Source organism: Bombina bombina, chromosome 10 (assembly GCF_027579735.1).
Source record: "Bombina bombina isolate aBomBom1 chromosome 10, aBomBom1.pri, whole genome shotgun sequence".
NCBI lineage: Eukaryota > Metazoa > Chordata > Amphibia > Anura > Bombinatoridae > Bombina > Bombina bombina.
Window position 1 is genome coordinate 150,412,815 of NC_069508.1, and position 18,635 is coordinate 150,431,449.

The window sequence follows — 18,635 nt, forward strand, 5'->3', positions numbered from 1 at the left end:
GGTTAGCACACTGGGTGGCCTCCGGCAGGTTGTACACAGCTGGTACTCAGCGTTTACTTGATTGGTGTGCGTCTGTGCAGCTGCAGCTCACGAGTCAGACACTGTGGTGAATCAGACAATTTCAACCCTTTGTCAGGGAGGAAGCACTGCAGTGGATCGAACACTTTGACACCTTAACCAGGAAGGCTCAAAAGAGAACAGAGGACAACTTCCGTATATAAAATAAATGAATTTTATTCCAAACAAACTGCTACGCGTTTCTAGACCTACACCGGTCTTTTCATCAGGCATACAAACAATGGATACAAATTTCTTAAAATAACAATCTTATATACAATTAAAAACGGAAGTTGTCATAGTTTTCAGCAGCAACCAATGGGCTGCAAATGGATACTCTGTATCCCATTTGTGCTAATTAGGCTTGGTCACCTGTAAATATCATTAACCTTTACATTATAAATCATAAAAAACCCATAAGTATAAATGAATAACAATAAAATAAAACCATTTCTACATCAGTTTAAAGCGTCTCATCACAATCTGCTGCAATCATCGCTGATGCGTTGGAGCAAACCCACATGAACATTTTGCAATATAATGTGTGATTCGCATATCCAAATGAAAAACAAACAAAAAATAAAACCATTTCTAACAGGTTAGGACAATTTAAAAAGTCTCATCACAATTTGCTGCAATTAACACTGAAGTGTTGGAGTCGGCATCCATAAACATTTCATTTCATTTGGATATGCGAATCACACATTATATTGCAAAATGTTCATGTGGGTTTGCTCCAACGCATCAGCGATGATTGCAGCAGATTGTGATGAGACGCTTTAAACTGATGTAGAAATGGTTTTATTTTATTGTTATTCATTTATACTTATGGGTTTTTTATGATTTATAATGTAAAGGTTAATGATATTTACAGGTGACCAAGCCTAATTAGCACAAATGGGATACAGAGTATCCATTTGCAGCCCATTGGTTGCTGCTGAAAACTATGACAACTTCCGTTTTTAATTGTATATAAGATTGTTATTTTAAGAAATTTGTATCCATTGTTTGTATGCCTGATGAAAAGACCGGTGTAGGTCTAGAAACGCGTAGCAGTTTGTTTGGAATAAAATTCATTTATTTTATATACGGAAGTTGTCCTCTGTTCTCTTTTGAGCCTTCCTGGTTAAGGTGTCAAAGTGTTCGATCCACTGCAGTGCTTCCTCCCTGACAAAGGGTTGAAATTGTCTGATTCACCACAGTGTCTGACTCGTGAGCTGCAGCTGCACAGACGCACACCAATCAAGTAAACGCTGAGTACCAGCTGTGTACAACCTGCCGGAGGCCACCCAGTGTGCTAACCACTGAAAGTGTTAGCCTGCCTGTCAGCACCGGTTACAATACGGTGCATAGTTTTCTGGTAAGCGACGATAATAATTACCCATTTGAACTTTGATCCAACAATATCACCCTATGTGGCGCCCTCTTTTTTATCTCTAATTACAGATATCTCCTTTCCGAAGACCAGAGGAGCTTTTGCCGCCAGTATATTTGAGTGCAAGATTCAGCACTATCAACTCACATGAACTTTATGGTTTGTTTTTAGACCAATACCACGTATTAATCTTTTTTCAGCGCACCCCGCACACGGTTCCCCTAGGGGTTCCCTTCTCATGGCTGATATCAGTGTTTAAAGACAGCATCACTGAGAGGAGTTTTACTATACATCACAATGCCACCTACATTGACAATGTAAATTAAAGGATCCCTTTTAAATATATCACACAACCAAATAAATGTACCGCAGCCTACAAGAATAACTCCTAATCCAACATAACCCCCATCACTATTAACCACTAAACTGCCAAATCCCCCATCCCAAGCTACCTCTATACTATTAACTCCTAAACTGCAATAACCTCTACACTAATTGACCCCTAAACCTCCATTACCCTCACTGCAATAACCCCTACTCTACTTAAACTATAAACCACCATTACTCCCACCACAATAACCCCTACTCTACTTGACCCCTAAACCGCTAATACCCCCACCGCAATAAACTCCCTACTCTACTTAACCCCTAAACCGCCAATTCCCCAACTGCAATAAACTCCCTACTCTACTTAACCCCTAAACCTCCATTACACCCATCGCAAACTACTCCCTAGCCTACTAAAAGCTAACCCCCCAAGACCCCTAACTTAAGACCCCCTAATTTAAAAAAATAAAAGAACACTTGCATTACCAAACAAAACAAAAAAAATAAAAAAAACAACCAGTACAAGCCCTTAAAAACTAAACTAATGTCCCCTTAAACCCCCTAAAAAATCCTATACTAAAACTAAAAACCTACTGTAAATATTGCCCTGAAAAGTGCATTTGTTTGGCAGTGCCCTAGGTGAAGTAATCAGCTCTTTTGCATCAAAACACCATATTCAAAGTAACTCCCCAAAAAATATTTTTAAAAAAACTACTCTTAAAATTGTTTTAAAAATTCTAATCTAAAAACCATATCTTAAAAAAAATCCACGTTAATAAAACCTATCCTAAAAATAATACCATACAAAGGGTATTAGTGTTTAAGCTCTTTTGCTTTTATTTTTGAACTATACTAAGAAAACAAAACCCTATCCTATTAAAAAAAATGCCCCCTGAAAAAGGGCGAAGTTTAAAAAAAAACAAAAAAAAAACCTATACTAAAAAAAAAAAACTTTTGCATTTTGTAATGTTAGTTTTTAATTTTTTTGTAACTTAGTGGGTCTTAGGTTAGGGGCTTGGAGGGTTAGCTTTTATGGGGTTAAATAGTGTAGGGGTTTTTGCGGTGGGTGTTGTGACGGATTAGGGGTTAATAAGTTAGTGGGTTAGTTGTAGTGGGTGTTGTGGTAGTTTAGGGGTTAATAGTGTAGGGGTTAATAGCAATGAGGGTTATGACAGGTTGCGCTGGGGTGAGGATACGTAAGGAGTTAATAGTTTAGAGGCACATTATATGTATATAAAATGTTTTATTTATATGCATTTTCTTGTATAATTCATATCATTTTAAGTATTGTAGTGATTTTAAACATTTTTTTCTGTGTTTTTTTTATTAACAATGTTTATTTTTCATTATATAAATATGTTATAAAAGTCAGTAGCCGCAACTTTAAATTTTTACACAACTGCATTTGTTTAACTTTACAATGTTAAACATTATGCCGTTATGTAAAACTATAAATATTATTGTTTTTTAAAAAAAGAATATATGATACATTCTATATACATACACAAATGGATCTTAGTCCCCTAACCTTTGAAAACGCCAGAAGTCATCCGTTAAAACGTACGTCGGATTGGATATATATATATATATATATATATATATATATATATATATATATATATATATATACTGTGTGTGTATATATATATATATATATATATATATATATAAACATCAAAGTATGAGGGCACCCTCAGGTCTTACTTTAAATCAAAAGTGTTAAAAAGTTATTGACCAGCGCAGAAGATTAACCACATAAGCAATCAAGATACAGAGGTCCCCCCAAAGATCTCAGATTAAAAACAATTAAAGGACAAAGTGAAATTGATTGTGAAAACAAATGCTTAAGACTGAGAGTATCAAGCACAAAAATCTAATAAAGCAAAAATGTATAATAGTTAACCTCTTAAGGCACAGACTAAGGTAAAATATCTTCCTGTATGGGTTTAAAAAGGTAACAATTTAATCATATATATAACTAACTTTTCAAAGGTTTATCAGGCAAGTCACATTAAATAGAGTAAAACCTCAGACAGGATAAAACAGGATTAAAACATCAATTGATACAATTAAAAATGACACTTATTGCAAGAAACATGAAATTCAATATAAGGGTACAATATGCTGTGTTATCAAATCTGAGATATAGTTTGTTGGCAAAAACTGGCCGTTCGACCAGATAGTAGTTTTCAAGTACAGACAATCACTTGTGGGCTGTATTCCCTCAGACACCATGACCCGGTTCTGTTAATGGGAAAAGGAAAACCTCCTTAATGCGTAATCAAAGCAGGGCAAAAAAAGAGTAAATCCGTACTCACATATGGAAAAGTGTTGTCCGGCTCTGCAAATGTCCTGTAGCAGCTGTATTCCACTAAAATCCTGAATCGGCAATACGGGACCAGCTATCAGGTTATATACCACTATACAGACTCGCCGGCAGACTGAGACGAGAAGTGCAAAAATAATCACACCGTTATTAATAGCAAAAAATAATAAAAAGTCCACAAGTCAAATAACAAGCCAGGAATCAAAACCAAAGTTGGTAGTCAGACGAGCCGAGTCAGGAGCCAAAGCAAATAGTGAGACGAGCCGAGTCAGGAGCCAAAGCATAGTCAGACGAGACGGAATCAGGAACAAGGAGAACAACAGAGTCAGGAACAAGCCAGGGATCAGGAACCAGGAGGGACGTCAGACAGCCAGGTAATACACAGGAGCTCTCACAAACAGGTCTGAGACAACGCAAGGGCAAAGCATACTGAACAGAGGCCCTTTAAATAATAAGTGATGACATCACAATTCTGACACTGCATCCTGTCTCACACGGATGATGTACACCAGTCTTGCCATAAAAGGAAGTGCAGGAAATGAGCAGCATCACACAGTATGCACCAGAGTCAGCAAGAGAGGTGGATAAAATGGCTGCCAGCAGCACATGGCAAACAAAACAGGGAAAAAACCCTGACATTGTTCAACATACAAAACCAGACCTCAGATTCAGGCTTGATTCAGGCAGTTTAATTAAAGATTTATGAATTTTGGGTAGACAGTACAGTAGTAGAATTTTTGGATTATGCTGGGATAGGTAGAGACTCTTTTTTCACTTACAATACCTATATCTTTTGCTTTCCTGTAAATCTGTAAATAAACTGCCAGGTAGACCAATAGTGTCTGGGGTAAGCTCTATTACACCTAATTTATCTGAGTATATTAACTTTTATCTACAAGATTATGTGAAAGGGCTTCCATCACATCTTAAGGATTCTACAGATGTATTACGCATCTTAAATACTTTAGAATGGGAATTTTTTTTTTTTAATAGTTACTTGCGATGTCTCCTCATTATATACTAGTATAAGGCACAGTGATGGTATAGAGACAATACATTTCTATTTACAGAGAGACAATTTGTTGAGGTATTGAACAAAAAACTTTTTTTTCTGGACAGTATAAGATATATTTTAACCCATAATTATTTTAGCTTTGAGAATACATTTTATATACAAGAGTGTGGCACAGCTATTGAGACCAGATTTGCCCGAAGCTATGCAAATTTATTTATGGGTTTATGGGAGCATATTTTTCTTGGTCCTCTACAAAAGGTACATAGATGATATTTTGATCATCTGGAGGGGTACCAGAGAAAACCTTGCCTGGTTCTTCTCAAGAATGAATAACAATGAGAAGAATTTGAGTTTTACCTATGAGATAAGTAATGAGAAGGCCAACTTTTTAGATTTAGAGATATTTATAAAGGAAGGGAAAATATGTAAAAAAAAAATTCAAACAAATAGCTATATACACACCACCAGCTGCCACTTAGATAAATGGAAATTGAATATCCCTAAAAATCAGTTTATGTGCATCAGGAGAAATTGTAATGAAATCAGTGGTTTTATGACCGAATCAAAAGTATTGGAAGACGAATTTATTGAAAGAGGCTATGATATAGAGCTGATAAAGAAAGCTAAATGTGAGGCATTAGAGTTTGATAGGGGAAAGTTACTTGCACCTAAGACTAAAAAAGAACCATTGACAGATAAAAATGAAATCTTTGGGGGGGCGGAGCTAACCACCAAAGAGATCGGACATGTCTTCCTGAAGCTCCCATTTACAATCTTAATCTATTTAATAATAATGAGATTTCTTCACTAAAAAAAAGAGTGATAATATTCCTCTATAGCTTTGTAAACAAGAGCTTGCATTCACAGTCACAAAGAAGGCACGTTTGGACACTTTTCAGAGCAGTAACAGTGGTATAGTACTCCAGCATGAAGAGGCCTAATGGCGGCGAATGGCGCCCACATCTTTGAGATTCTACCTAGCATTCCTTTTGAGCCGAGACGCTAAACAAGAAGTTCTAACCCATCTCACTCCCTACTCGACCTAGAAAAATTATTGGACTGAGGGTCGCTTCACCGTCTTGGGCCTCTGAACCCCCCTTTTACTCAAGCTCCTGATAATTGAGATGTAACTGAACTCACGAAGAGACCAAGCGGATAAGGCCCATAAATAAAGTAAAACCATCTACGGAGCAAATCACACTTGGGACATTACTCTGCCATGGAGGACCTGAGCATAATGATACGATCCCTTCTATGGGAATTTGAGATCAAAATGGACTACCAGTTTGCAGAGCTAACGTCCCTCTGCAGGGTACACAGATACGAAGCTTCCCTTCTAAATGGAACCTTACCTTCCACTGATGGTATGCATACCCCCTCCTCTTCCCACGACAGGATACCGATTCGGAATGAGATCCAGATTGAGGGGCAGCAAGAGTGCTTTGGCGCCCCCCATGTGGAGCAACTGCGCATGAGATGCAACTTCAACGTCCTGCAGCAGTCAAGCGCAGCTCGACTAGGCCCTCTGCTAATGTCGGGAGTGATGCGGCCGGCCTCCCTGGCTCATGCAGAGTCTCAGAGCCCCCAATCAGCTCACTTGACAGAAGAGCGCAGCATCTCAGATTGATCCTCTGTACCCCTAGGATTAAAAGTTATCGCACAAAGAAGCTGGAAATCTATAGCGGGGGGGCGCACCAGATACGTGCCCTACCCTGTATACCAGGCAAGCAAAATACCCGAAGACGACTAACAAGTCTTCAGAAAATAGTAATGAGATCTGTTAGATGGCAACTTGACGCGCTGCTTGAAACCGCAATATACAGAGACACTGCCGGGACTTTTGTAGATACCGGCATCGGTTAACAACCCTTATCTTTTCTCCTAAGACAGGACTCCTAGTAGACAAACCTCGGAACTCCTGCCTGAACCAATCTGACTCCTTGTAGATAAACCTTGGAACTCCTGCCTGAACCAAGCTGGGGGTACTTTTTCTCAGGACATTTTAATCTGAGCTGATCACATAGATAAATATGCCCAACCCGCTAAGCCTGTTATTAATTTCATATATGACGTTTTAGCTCACTATTAACTGCATAGTCTTTCTATAATGTTGAAATTTTTATTCTTTTTTTCCCTCTAGGACTATTCTAAGACTGCAAATAATTATGTTAACTGTTTATTGTGTTACACGTTCATGCAAATTTTACTGAGGGTTCAAACTCTATGCTTGAATTATCTATTTGTTTTTCTGTGTGAGCCAGCAGGTACAGTGGGTTAACATTCAGGCTCATCTGGGTATTTTTACATTACACCACCTTATGTCCTGCTTATAGATCTAGCGCTACCTTTTGACACGTTTCTAATAGTCCCAACATATTTGTTAACCCTTTACACCCTACCTTTTCCTGGGTATATTATACACTTAACCTCCTGTCATATCTTTAGCTGTACATCTCTACGTTTTGCTGTTAACAGCCATTATGCTCTTTGTTTATAGCAGTCCATACAGACATTTAGTATCTTACCCTAACGCCACACGCTACTCTCATAAGTTTATACCCTACTACAATACTGGACCTTTTTAGCCAAATTTGCAGAGATATATTAGTTATATTGGGCCCCTGCTCAATTTACTCCTCCTTATTAAGTCATATGGTGGCATAATACCCTCCTCACTAATCTAGACCTTATCTAAGTCAACCCTAAGCTCCTGAACAGCACTTATCTTGCCTTCTAGCTGCCTAGGCATTTTACAGTCCTATTCTCTCTTTACATTAAGTGAATCATTAAGGCCATTACTACACCAGGTATAAAAAAGGGGGGGGGGGGAAAGAAAAAAAAAAAAGACCCAAGTGTGACCTATTTAACCCTTACTAATCTTACCCTACAACAAGCCTTTTCTGACACCTTGCCTACTATTATTATGCACAATTTATATGCAATAATCTTCATCTCCCCGTGAGCCTAATACCAATCTCTCAATTCTTAAATGTTAACTCTCAATCATCACCTTTGAAAAACATATGCCTTTTGTTAGAAAGACCGCCCCCCCCCCACTTCAATTTAGAGCGGCTCTCGCCCGCTGCATTCCCCTCCCCCAAATACCATACCGCCAACCCCCCTTTACCTCAATCCACTTCAAATAGATTAACTATTTTATGTTTTACACTGTAAGGCGGGGATCATCCTTATTCTTTCTATAATATAAAACTGAGGTTTTATTACACAATACACCAAATTTTTATGGACATACGAGTTCAATTTATTTTAGATTGTTACTCCCACTTACTAGCTCCTGTTTTTGGATTGATATTTCTTTTTACAGATAAGTGGAATTATAGACTTAGCCATATACTCTACAAGCACAGTTTGCTTACTGTTTCAAAAATTTTTCACAGGTTGTATGCCTAGAGTCATTATGGCAGTACTATTTCGCTATGCTCACCCGCTAAAAATGTATGTTCCATTATAATGTTGTTATTGTTTCTTGGTGATTCTGAATGTTACATCCTATACAACCTCAATAAAAAAAAGTAAAAAAAAAAAATGAAATCTTTGTTCCTTTCATTACACAATACAATCAAAATAAATTTGAGTTAGAATTTTTTTTTTTAAAGACACTGGCACATTTTGAAATCTGACGAAGTGCTAGGACCACATCTTCCTACTCATCCTCAAATTGTATATAGGAAATACAAGAATCTAAAAACTATTTTGGCCCCAACAGATACTAAAAAAAATAATCACAAAGAAAAAAGTTTATGGGGAAAGGAGTTATTAGGATTTTACCCATGCTTATAATGCAAATCCTGTAGATATGCTTATAAAAAGAAGACCTTTTGCTCAAATATAACAAGTAAAGAATTTAAAATTAACGACATATATAGATGTTCAGACTCCAATATTGTTTATTTAATAGAATGCTTATGTTGCAAACAATATATTGGAGAATCAGAAAGGCCTGCTGTCAGGGTGCCAGGAATCAGACTGAGACAAGAAGTGCAAAAATAATCGCACCTTTATTAATATAAAAAAATAATAAAAAGTCCACAAGTCAAATAACAAGCCAGGAATCAAAACCAGAACTGGTAGTCAGACGAGCCGAGTCAGGAGCCAAAGCGAATAGTCAGACCAGACGATCCGGAATCAGGAACAAGGAGAACAGCAGAGTCAGGAACAAGCCAGAGATCAGGAACCAGGAGGGATGTCAGGTAATACACAGGAACTCTAACAAACAGGTCTGAGACAACGCAAGGGCAAAGCATACTGAACAGATGCCCTTTAAATAATAAGGGATGACATCACAATTCTGAGAATGCATCCTGTCTCACACGGATGATGACACCAGTCTGGCCATAAAAGGAAGTGCAGGAAATGAGCAGCATCACACAGTATGCACCAGGGTCAGCAAGAGAGATGAGTAAAATGGCTGCCAGCAGCACATGGCAAACAGATCAGGGAAAAAACCCTGACACCTGTGAGGGATAGAATCAGTGAACATTTACATTCAATAGAAAACATGGATTCTGAGAGGAATTTAGATCTACCTATACCAAAACATTTTAAGAAGTGCAATAAGGGAAATCTTAAGAACTTCAGTTATACAGTAATAGATAAAGTTAAACTAAACTGGAGAGGAGCGAATATTAGAAAAGAACTATTAAAAAGAGAGGCAAAATGGATTTTTGAGTTAAATACTTTATCACCAAAGGGCTTAAACCTAGATTTTTCGATTTGGGGTGCTTCTTGGATTCTTAGTTTGAATTTAAGTATAGTATATCATATTTTATAAGTGACTATTTGTTATTTATGTACAAATGAGACTCCATCAAAATACCCCAAATTATACAAATAGAGATGGTATAGAGATCCCTTTTTCTTTGTAAGAATTTAGGCTGTCGCATTTTAAATAAAAGTCCTTTTTAAAAATGTATTTTTATAAATTTCTTTCTATATACTTTTTATAACCTCCTTATGATATTTTTTATATATTTTTTAAAGAAATTTTATTAATATTTGTGAATGGTTTTTATAGGTTTTTTTATTGAAAAATGAATTGTTTCTCATGTTATGCATTGTTAACATTTTGTGTATTAGATTTGGTTTTTAAAAGATTATCATGTAAATACAAGGTGTTTAAAGGAACACATGGGGGCATATTTATCACGCTCTGTATGGAGCTTGATGCCCTGTGTTTCTGGCGAGCCTTTAGGAGCCTTAAAGACCGCTGCTCCATAACCTGTCCGCCTGCTCTGAGGCAGCGGACAGACATCGCCGGAAATCAACCCGATCCAATACGATCGGGTTAATTGACACCCCCTGCTAGTGGCCGATTGGCCTCGAATCTGCAGGGGGCGGTATTGCACCAGCAGTTCACAAGAACTGCTGGTGCAATGATAAATGCCGAGAGTGTATGCTGTCGGCATTTATCGATGTGCAGCGGACATCATTCGCAATATCAGATCATGTCTGCTGATCGCACGTTCTTAAATAGGCCCCATGATGTTTACAGCAAACATACACATAATCACAATAAGTTTTTTCAAAATAATATCGATTAAACACGTATATGTATAACAGTTGTATAATGTATAAAGTATCTGTATTATAACTTACACGCTTATCCTATGTCCCTTTAAATACTGAGTATCCTTTTAAACATATAGGGTTTATAAGGTGCTCAAGGAGTAAGCTATCTGAGCTTGAAAAAAAAAATTAAAACGTGTTGCTCAGATCTAATACGCTTCCGTAGTGAAATACGCCTGTTTCAATCAGCTCGCTAACAGCGTGGTAACATCTGAACCAAGACCGAATCTGAGGTCTGTTTTTGTTTGTTGAACGATCGAACCTTGTGATAAAAACCTGCTGGCGAGTCTGTATAGTGGTATATAACCTGATAGCTGGTCCTGTGTTACCGATTCAGGATTTGAGTGGAATACAGCTGCTACAGGACATTTGCCGAGCCGGACAACACTTTTCCATCTGTGAGTATGGATTTACTCTTTTTTGCCCTGCTGTGATTACGCATTAAGGAGGTTTCTCTTTTCCCATTAACAGAACTGGGTCGTGTTCTCTGAAGGAATACAGTCCACAAGTGATTTTCTGGACTTGTATACTACTGTCTAATCGAACGGACAACGAACTATATGTCAGATTTAATAACACAGGATATTGTATTTTATTTTGTATATTATTTTGAATTTCATGTTTCTTGCAATAAGTGTCATTTTTAATTGTAATTGTATCAATTGATGTTTTATTCCTGTTTTACCCTGTCTGATGTTTTACCCTATTTGATGTGACCTGCCCGATTAACTTTTTAATAGTTAGTTATATATATGATTAAATTGTTACCTTTTTAAACCCATACAGGAAGATATATTACTTTAAATCAAGCAGTGTTTATTCAGTGAACAATAAATATCCAAAAGTAAGTCAACATTTTGGCTGTTAAGTTAAGCCTTTGTCAAGACCATCTTGTTACTGCTATTTGTTTGTACACAGACAAACACGTTTGTGTACAAACAAATAGCCGAAACGTTGACTTACTTTTGGATATTTATTGTTCACTGAATAAACACTGCTTGATTTAAAGTAAGACCTGAGAGTGCCCTCATACTTTGATGTACCTATTTCTTTAATTGGAGGAGACACCCGGGCTAATTCTTTACACAACGACTAGGAGTGAGTGCATGGGATTGGAAAAGTATATGTGTGTATATATATAGTATAATGAATAAAAGGCAGCACTCACTGGTCCTTTACATGTGCAATTTATTTCGTTACGAAATAAATTGCACATGTAAAGGACCAGTGAGTGCTGCCTTTTATTCATTATACTATTCAACCTCTGCATGCACCCTGGCAGATTGACCTAGGAAGTGAGAGTGCTCTCCAGTTGCTCATATTTATATATATATATACAGTATCTCACAAAAGTGAGTACACCCCTCACATTTTTGTAAATATTTTATTATATCTTTTCATGTGACAACACTGAAGAAATTACACTTTGCTACAATGTAAAGCAGTGAGTGTACAGCCTGTATAACAGTGTAAATTTGTTGTCCCCTCAAAATAACTCAACACACAGCCATTAATGTCTAAACCATTGGCAACAAAAGTGAGTACACCCCTAAGTGGAAATGTTCAAATTGGGCCCAATTAGCCATTTTCCCTCCCCGGTGTGACTCGTTAGTGTTACAAGGTCTCAGGTGTGAATGGGGAGCAGGTGTGTTAAATTTGGTGTTATTGCTCTCACGCTCTCATACTGGTCACTGGAAGTTCAACATTGCACCTCATGGCAAAGAACTCTCTGAGGATCTGAAAAAAGAATTGTTGCTCTACATAAAGATGGCCTAGGCTATAAGAAGATTGCCAAGACCCTGAAACTGAGTTGCAGCACGGTTAGCAAGACCATACAGGGGTTTCATAGGACAGGTTCCACTCAGAACAGGCTTTGCAATGGTCGACCAAAGAAGTTGAGTGCACGTGCTCAGCGTCATATCCAGAGGTTGTCTTTGGGAAATAGATTTATGAGTGCTGCCAGCATTGCTGCAGAGGTTGAAGGGGTGGGGGCTCAGCCTGTCAGTGCTCTGACCATATGCCACACACTGCATCAAATTGGACTGCATGGCTGTCATCCCAGAAGGAAGCCTCTTCTAAAGATGATGCACAAGAAAGCCAGCAAACAGTTTGCTGAAGACAAGCAGACTAAGGACATGTATTACTGGAACCAAGACCAAGATAAACTTATTTGGTTCAGATGTTGTCAAGCGTGTGTGGTGGCAACCAGGTGAGGAGTACAAAGAGAAGTGTGTCTTGCCTACAGTCAAGCATGGTGCTGGTAGTGTCATGGTCTGGGCCTGCATGAGTGCTGCCTGCACTGGGGAGCTACAGTTTATTGAGGGAACCATGAATGCCAACATGTACTGTGACATACTGAAGCAGAGCATGATTCCCTCCCTTCAGAGACTGGGCCTCAGGGCAGTATTCCAACATGATAACGACCCCAAACACACCTTCAAGATGACCAGTGCCTTGCTAAAGAAGCTGAGGGTAAAGTTGATGGACTGGCCAAGCATGTCTCCAGACCTAAACCCTATTGAGCATCTGTGGGGCATCCTCAAACGGAAGGTGGGGGAATGGAAGGTCTCTAACATCCACCAGCTCTGTGATGTCATCATGGAGGAGTGGAAGAGGACTACAGTGGCAACCTGTGAAGCTCTGGCGAACTCCATGCCCAAGAGGGTTAAGGTAATGCTGGAAAATAATTGTGACCACACAAAATATTGACTCTTTGGGCCCAATTTGGACATTTCCACTTAGGGGTGTACTCACTTTTGTTGCCAACGGTTTAGACATTAATGGCTGTGTGTTGAGTTATTTTGAGGGGACAGCAAATTTACACCATTATACAGGCTGTACACTCACTACTTTACATTGTAGCAAAGTGTAATTTCTTCAGTGTTGTCACATGAAAAGATATAATAAAATATTTACAAAAATGTGAGGGGTGTACTCACTTTTGTGAGATACTGTGCATATATATATATATATATATATATATATATATATATCTCAATTCAAAAGGAAAAGTACATTTGATCCTAATAGCCAGAATAGCACCATCATGACCTTCTTTAAAAAGCTTGAAAAAGACCTTAAGGATTCAGCACGTAACCAGCAGCAGTGCGTTAGATTTAATCTGACAAGATGTGAGATGGAGGCACTGAAGGGTTTAACTAAAGACAAATCCATTGTTATAAGGAGGATCGATAAGGGTGGTGCAGTGGTTATTATGGATTATGAATTCTACCAGAAGGAAATATTGCAACAACTCAGTGAAATGGATACATATCAGACACTGCCCAGTAATCCCACTACACAGTTCAAGAATCGGATAGACGGCTTACTGATGGAGGCTTTTGAGATGGAGATGGAATGTACAAATTCCCAAATCCAAGCCTTTTTTTGGTTCCAAGCAGTTTTGTTCATACACACAAACACACACATTAATATATATATATATATATATATATATATATATATATATATGTATATATAAAGTTCATAGGGATTTGCACTCTCACCTCATAGAGTAATTGCCAAGGTGTCAGGAACATCAATATCCACTCCAAAGTTATAGAATAGCACTCACTGGACTTTCAAAACAAACAATTTATTGTGTACAGTGAAGTTTCGGGGAGCAAGCTGTCTCCGTCATCAGACCAAATATATATATATATATATATATATATATATATATATATATATATATATATGTATATATATATATATATATATATATATATATATATGTATATATATATATATATATATATACACACACACAGACACATTCAATAGAAATGCAGTTTAAATGTTAGTGAAGTAGTACTCCACTATTTGACCTTTGGCTTTGCACTCAGGTTTTCAGCTCGCCCCCTTACAATTATATTATGGGAGGGATTTATCTCACCCACCCTGTCTGACATCCAGATATTAGTGCACCCTAGGCTTTCACTCGAACACTAACATACCTGTAATATGAGTGCAGAAATTAAAGTGCTATTGATTTAACTTGATCGCTGTTCGTGCACAAGAACGCTAATATTTCAGTGTTTTCCTAAATGTTTGAAACATTAGTTTCAATGAAGTTGTCTTAGGTTAAAGATAGAAACTAAAGTGCTATGTTCCCACTTAGTACCCTTTTAGTCTCTCTTTCTCCTCAAGACAACAAGCACCCAGAAATAAACTCACATTTGAGATAATGGCTTGAGGAATATGCAAAATTAACTCATTTGCCACTGAGCAATTTCACACCCCTGTGCTGGAGTTGCTTTCAGTTGTTTGGCCCTCACTACATTTCAATCCAGTCTGAGATGAACTTTTAACACCTCCCATTAATTCTTGGCACCAGGAACAAGGTCAGGGTCACTTCAAATGACAAATAACATAAAAAAGCACTAAGTTAGTGCACATCTTGCTAAATAGAATCCAGGTAAGGTATAATTAACATTCAAGAAGCAGGCCATGCTAATGACCTTGATGCAGATATGTTTTCTAAGAGCTTGTCTGCCACAAGTTAAAAAGGCTAAAGGCAGCATTAGATCCACTGGATGCTTTTGCTCATTTTGTCAGTCTAAGAACCAAAAGACTTCCTCCAAAGCATCTTGAAAGCCAAATCTTCATTATCTAAGTCCAAACAATTTAAGAAACCCACTCCCACTTCAAAGTCAGCATTAAGATGCAGCCCATCATGCCAGACTAGATTCTGGCAGGGGGCAGATTGAATCTTTTTCATGAGGCCTTGTAGAAATTGGTTCAATATCCTTGGATCTTAGAAATCTTGTCTCAGGGGTACCGAATAGGCTTTCCATCACAACATCCTCAAAGAAGATTTTTCTTGTCTTGTATACCTCGAGATCCCTCAAAGGCCAAAGCCTTTCTGGTTTTGTAAAAGGGATGGGAGGGATCACTCCTTTTTGGGTTTCAGAAATGAATCAGGGGTTCTATTCCATAGTTTGTAGTACAAAAAATGGAAGGTACTTTGGATCTCAAAACCCTAAACAAATTCCTGAGAGTTCCTACTTTAAAGATGGAGATGTTTGCACTATGTTCCTTTAGTGAAGGAGGATCAATTTATGCCTAGCATGGACTTAAAGGATCCCCATTCACAGGGTTTATGTCAAGTTCCTGAGATCTGCTTTCTTAAACAGGCATTATCAGTTTTTGGTGCTTCCTTTTGGTTTGGCAACCATACCCAGAGTCTTTACCAAAATTTTTGGAGCACTATTGACTTTCAGTGAATTTCTGTGGCTTTGTACCTATAGGATATTCTGGTAAATGCACCCTCCCTCCGGGTGGTGAGAGAGACAACACAGAAAAGGTTCTTCAGTTGCTTTGCAATCACAGTTGGAACATCAACCTTCCAAAGAACTACTTAAATCTTCAGACCCAGGTATCTTTCCTAGGGTCTATAATAGATTATATGTCAATGAGACTGTCTCTGACAGAACAACCCAGACTCACGTGCCCGTGCCACCCATCATTCTGTTTCTCAATGGAAGGAAGTGGTAGGCGTCATGGTAGCAGCTTCCAACACGGTTTAGTTTGCTAGATTCAATCTCTGAGCTCTCCAATTGAGGATGTTGCCTCATTGGACGGAGATTACAAAGACCTGTCTAAGACAATCCTGTTGGACTATAAGACAAAGATGTCCCTGACCTTTCTCTGCCAATTTGGGTGGTGATCACCACAGACACCAGCCTGACAGGTTGGGTTGCAATCTGGGGGTCCCAAAAGGAGCAAGGACGCTTTCTAAGATTCTGTTCAGACAATGTCACAGCAGTGACTTGCATCAATTACCAAGGGGGAATTTGCAGTTTCTTGGTGGTAAAGGAAGTAACCCACATTATCACTTGGGCAGAATTCTATCATTGCATGATATCAGCTATTCACATTCTGTGAGTGAATAATTGGGAAGCGGAGTTCTCAACTGGGGGAATGGTGTCTGAACCAGGAGGTATTCAACCAGATAGTAGCAAATTGGGGCATGCCAGGCATAGATCTCATGGCCTCCCACTTGAACCACTGTGTGCCAGGTTTCTAAATCTTTAGAAGAATAAAATAGATGTTATAGTGGTTCTCTGGTTGCGGGATCTGATTTAGATATTGTTTTCCATTTCTGTTGCTATCCAGAGTAATAGCCAAGATCAAACAAAGTGGAGCTTCAGCCATTCTTATTGCTCCGGTGGGGGTTCACAGGACTGGTATAAATATCTGATTCAGATGTCCTTCTGCCCATCTTGGTGACTTCTTTCCAGAAAGGTCCTTGTCACGAATATCTCAGGATGTAGCTGCTAAGGGGTTAATTCTGTTTAGTTGTGAACTATGAACAGTTGTTTGTTTTTTAAAAATAGCTGTGTATTGTTTTTTTGGTGTGTTTTCTTTGAAGTGCCAGGAGCCTCATAAAAAGTTTCTAAGGCTCACTCCTCCAGATGTTATTGTGTATACATTGAGTCATAAAGCCACTCAAGCTTTTAGTTCCAGAGATACACAGGATAGAGTTTTATGGCTTAGACTGTCAGTAGAATACATGATAGAAAACAGGGCCTCAGTCACATATCCTGAGGAGGTCAATAAAGGGACATGGGTATTATGTATATATGTGTTTAAAACTGTTATGACATTAAATTAAGGTAAATCTATCATATCTGGTATCAAATTGATTCTCCCAATGAAACCAAGAGATTACCGGTCAGTATATCTGAAAATAGAGTTACCTATCAGAAATTATAATGGGTTCTATAATTTCAGGCAAAAACTTAGTATATTGAAGGTCATAAAGACAGGGGGTTTCTTAGCCCGCCCAGGAGGGTGTGGTCAGACAACGTGATCTCTGGAAAATATGTATAAAGTTTGATGTTTCAACATGTAACAGTGTCATTCTTACAAGGGAGGCTGTGACAACACAGAGTAAGGACCCAATTGTTTCATGCCATCTCTGGTAACAGATTCCAAAGACTAGTACAGTGTAATGTTTCTAATTTTCTTCTTTTTATTTTGAAAAACTGTTTGCTAATGTGTAATTTTATTTGTAACATCTTTTTATTAATAATGCATTGTGCATAATATTTTTGGCATAATAAATAATTATTTTATTAAGTTTGGCCTTTGCCTAATAATTGAACCACGTTACTGAAAGAGACTGGGATATTAGAACTGTATAATTTAGGTTATTTTCTGCTAAATTGTATTGAGTTAATATGTAAGTCTGGGTTTTTTCTTAGGATTTTCCCTTTAATAAATTTTAAGTTGTGGCAGTATCGGAGCTATATGGTTGTTAGTTTAGTGTGGGTGGCATTAAAGGGGAGTTGGGCATTTCTTTTACGTCTAGTACAGACTAGGGAGTGTTGTTAACCCGTGCACCCACTGAGCTAAATCACAAGCTGGCCTGGTGTGGCTAGATTGTGACCTATTTGTGACAGTAAAAGGGGGCTGATAACCCTTTCTGTTCCAAATAAGTGACTGGCGCAGGGTTGGATAACCTTGGTTCGTCACAGTCCTTCTTTCTCAAGGACACATTTCATCAGGATCTCAAAGCACTAAGTTTGACAGCATGGTGATTGAAAGCCTAGTGCTGGCCAAAGAGGGCTATCCAGTCAGGTTATTGATACTCTGATTAATCCAGGAAAGCCTGTTACAAGGTGCATATATTACAGGGTTTGGAAAACCTTTCTATTCTGATGTGCTACTAAGAGATACCACAGGAATTTCCTTTAAATTCTTACAGGGAGGTCTGTAGAAGGGCTTATCAGACAGTTATCTTAATGGTCAGATTTTGGCTTTATCTCTCTTTAAGTTAGAGGGTAGCAGATTCAGGAGAAATGTGAGGAAGCATTTTTTATTTTTTTTTACAGAAAGGGTGGTGGGTCCATGGAATAAACTTCCAATAGAGATGGTAAACACAAGGACTTTAAAATAATTAAAAAATGTCCAGGACCTGCATAAGGCTTTCCTAAGAAAACAGT

At 38.1% G+C, this 18,635-nt stretch overlaps 1 protein-coding gene across 1 annotated transcript in view; it reads left to right on the forward strand.

The window, feature by feature from the left end:
• Window positions 1-18,635, forward strand: part of ARMH1 (armadillo like helical domain containing 1) — a 195,596-nt gene that overhangs the window by 2,154 nt on the left and 174,807 nt on the right. The gene's annotated exons all lie outside the window — the stretch shown is intronic.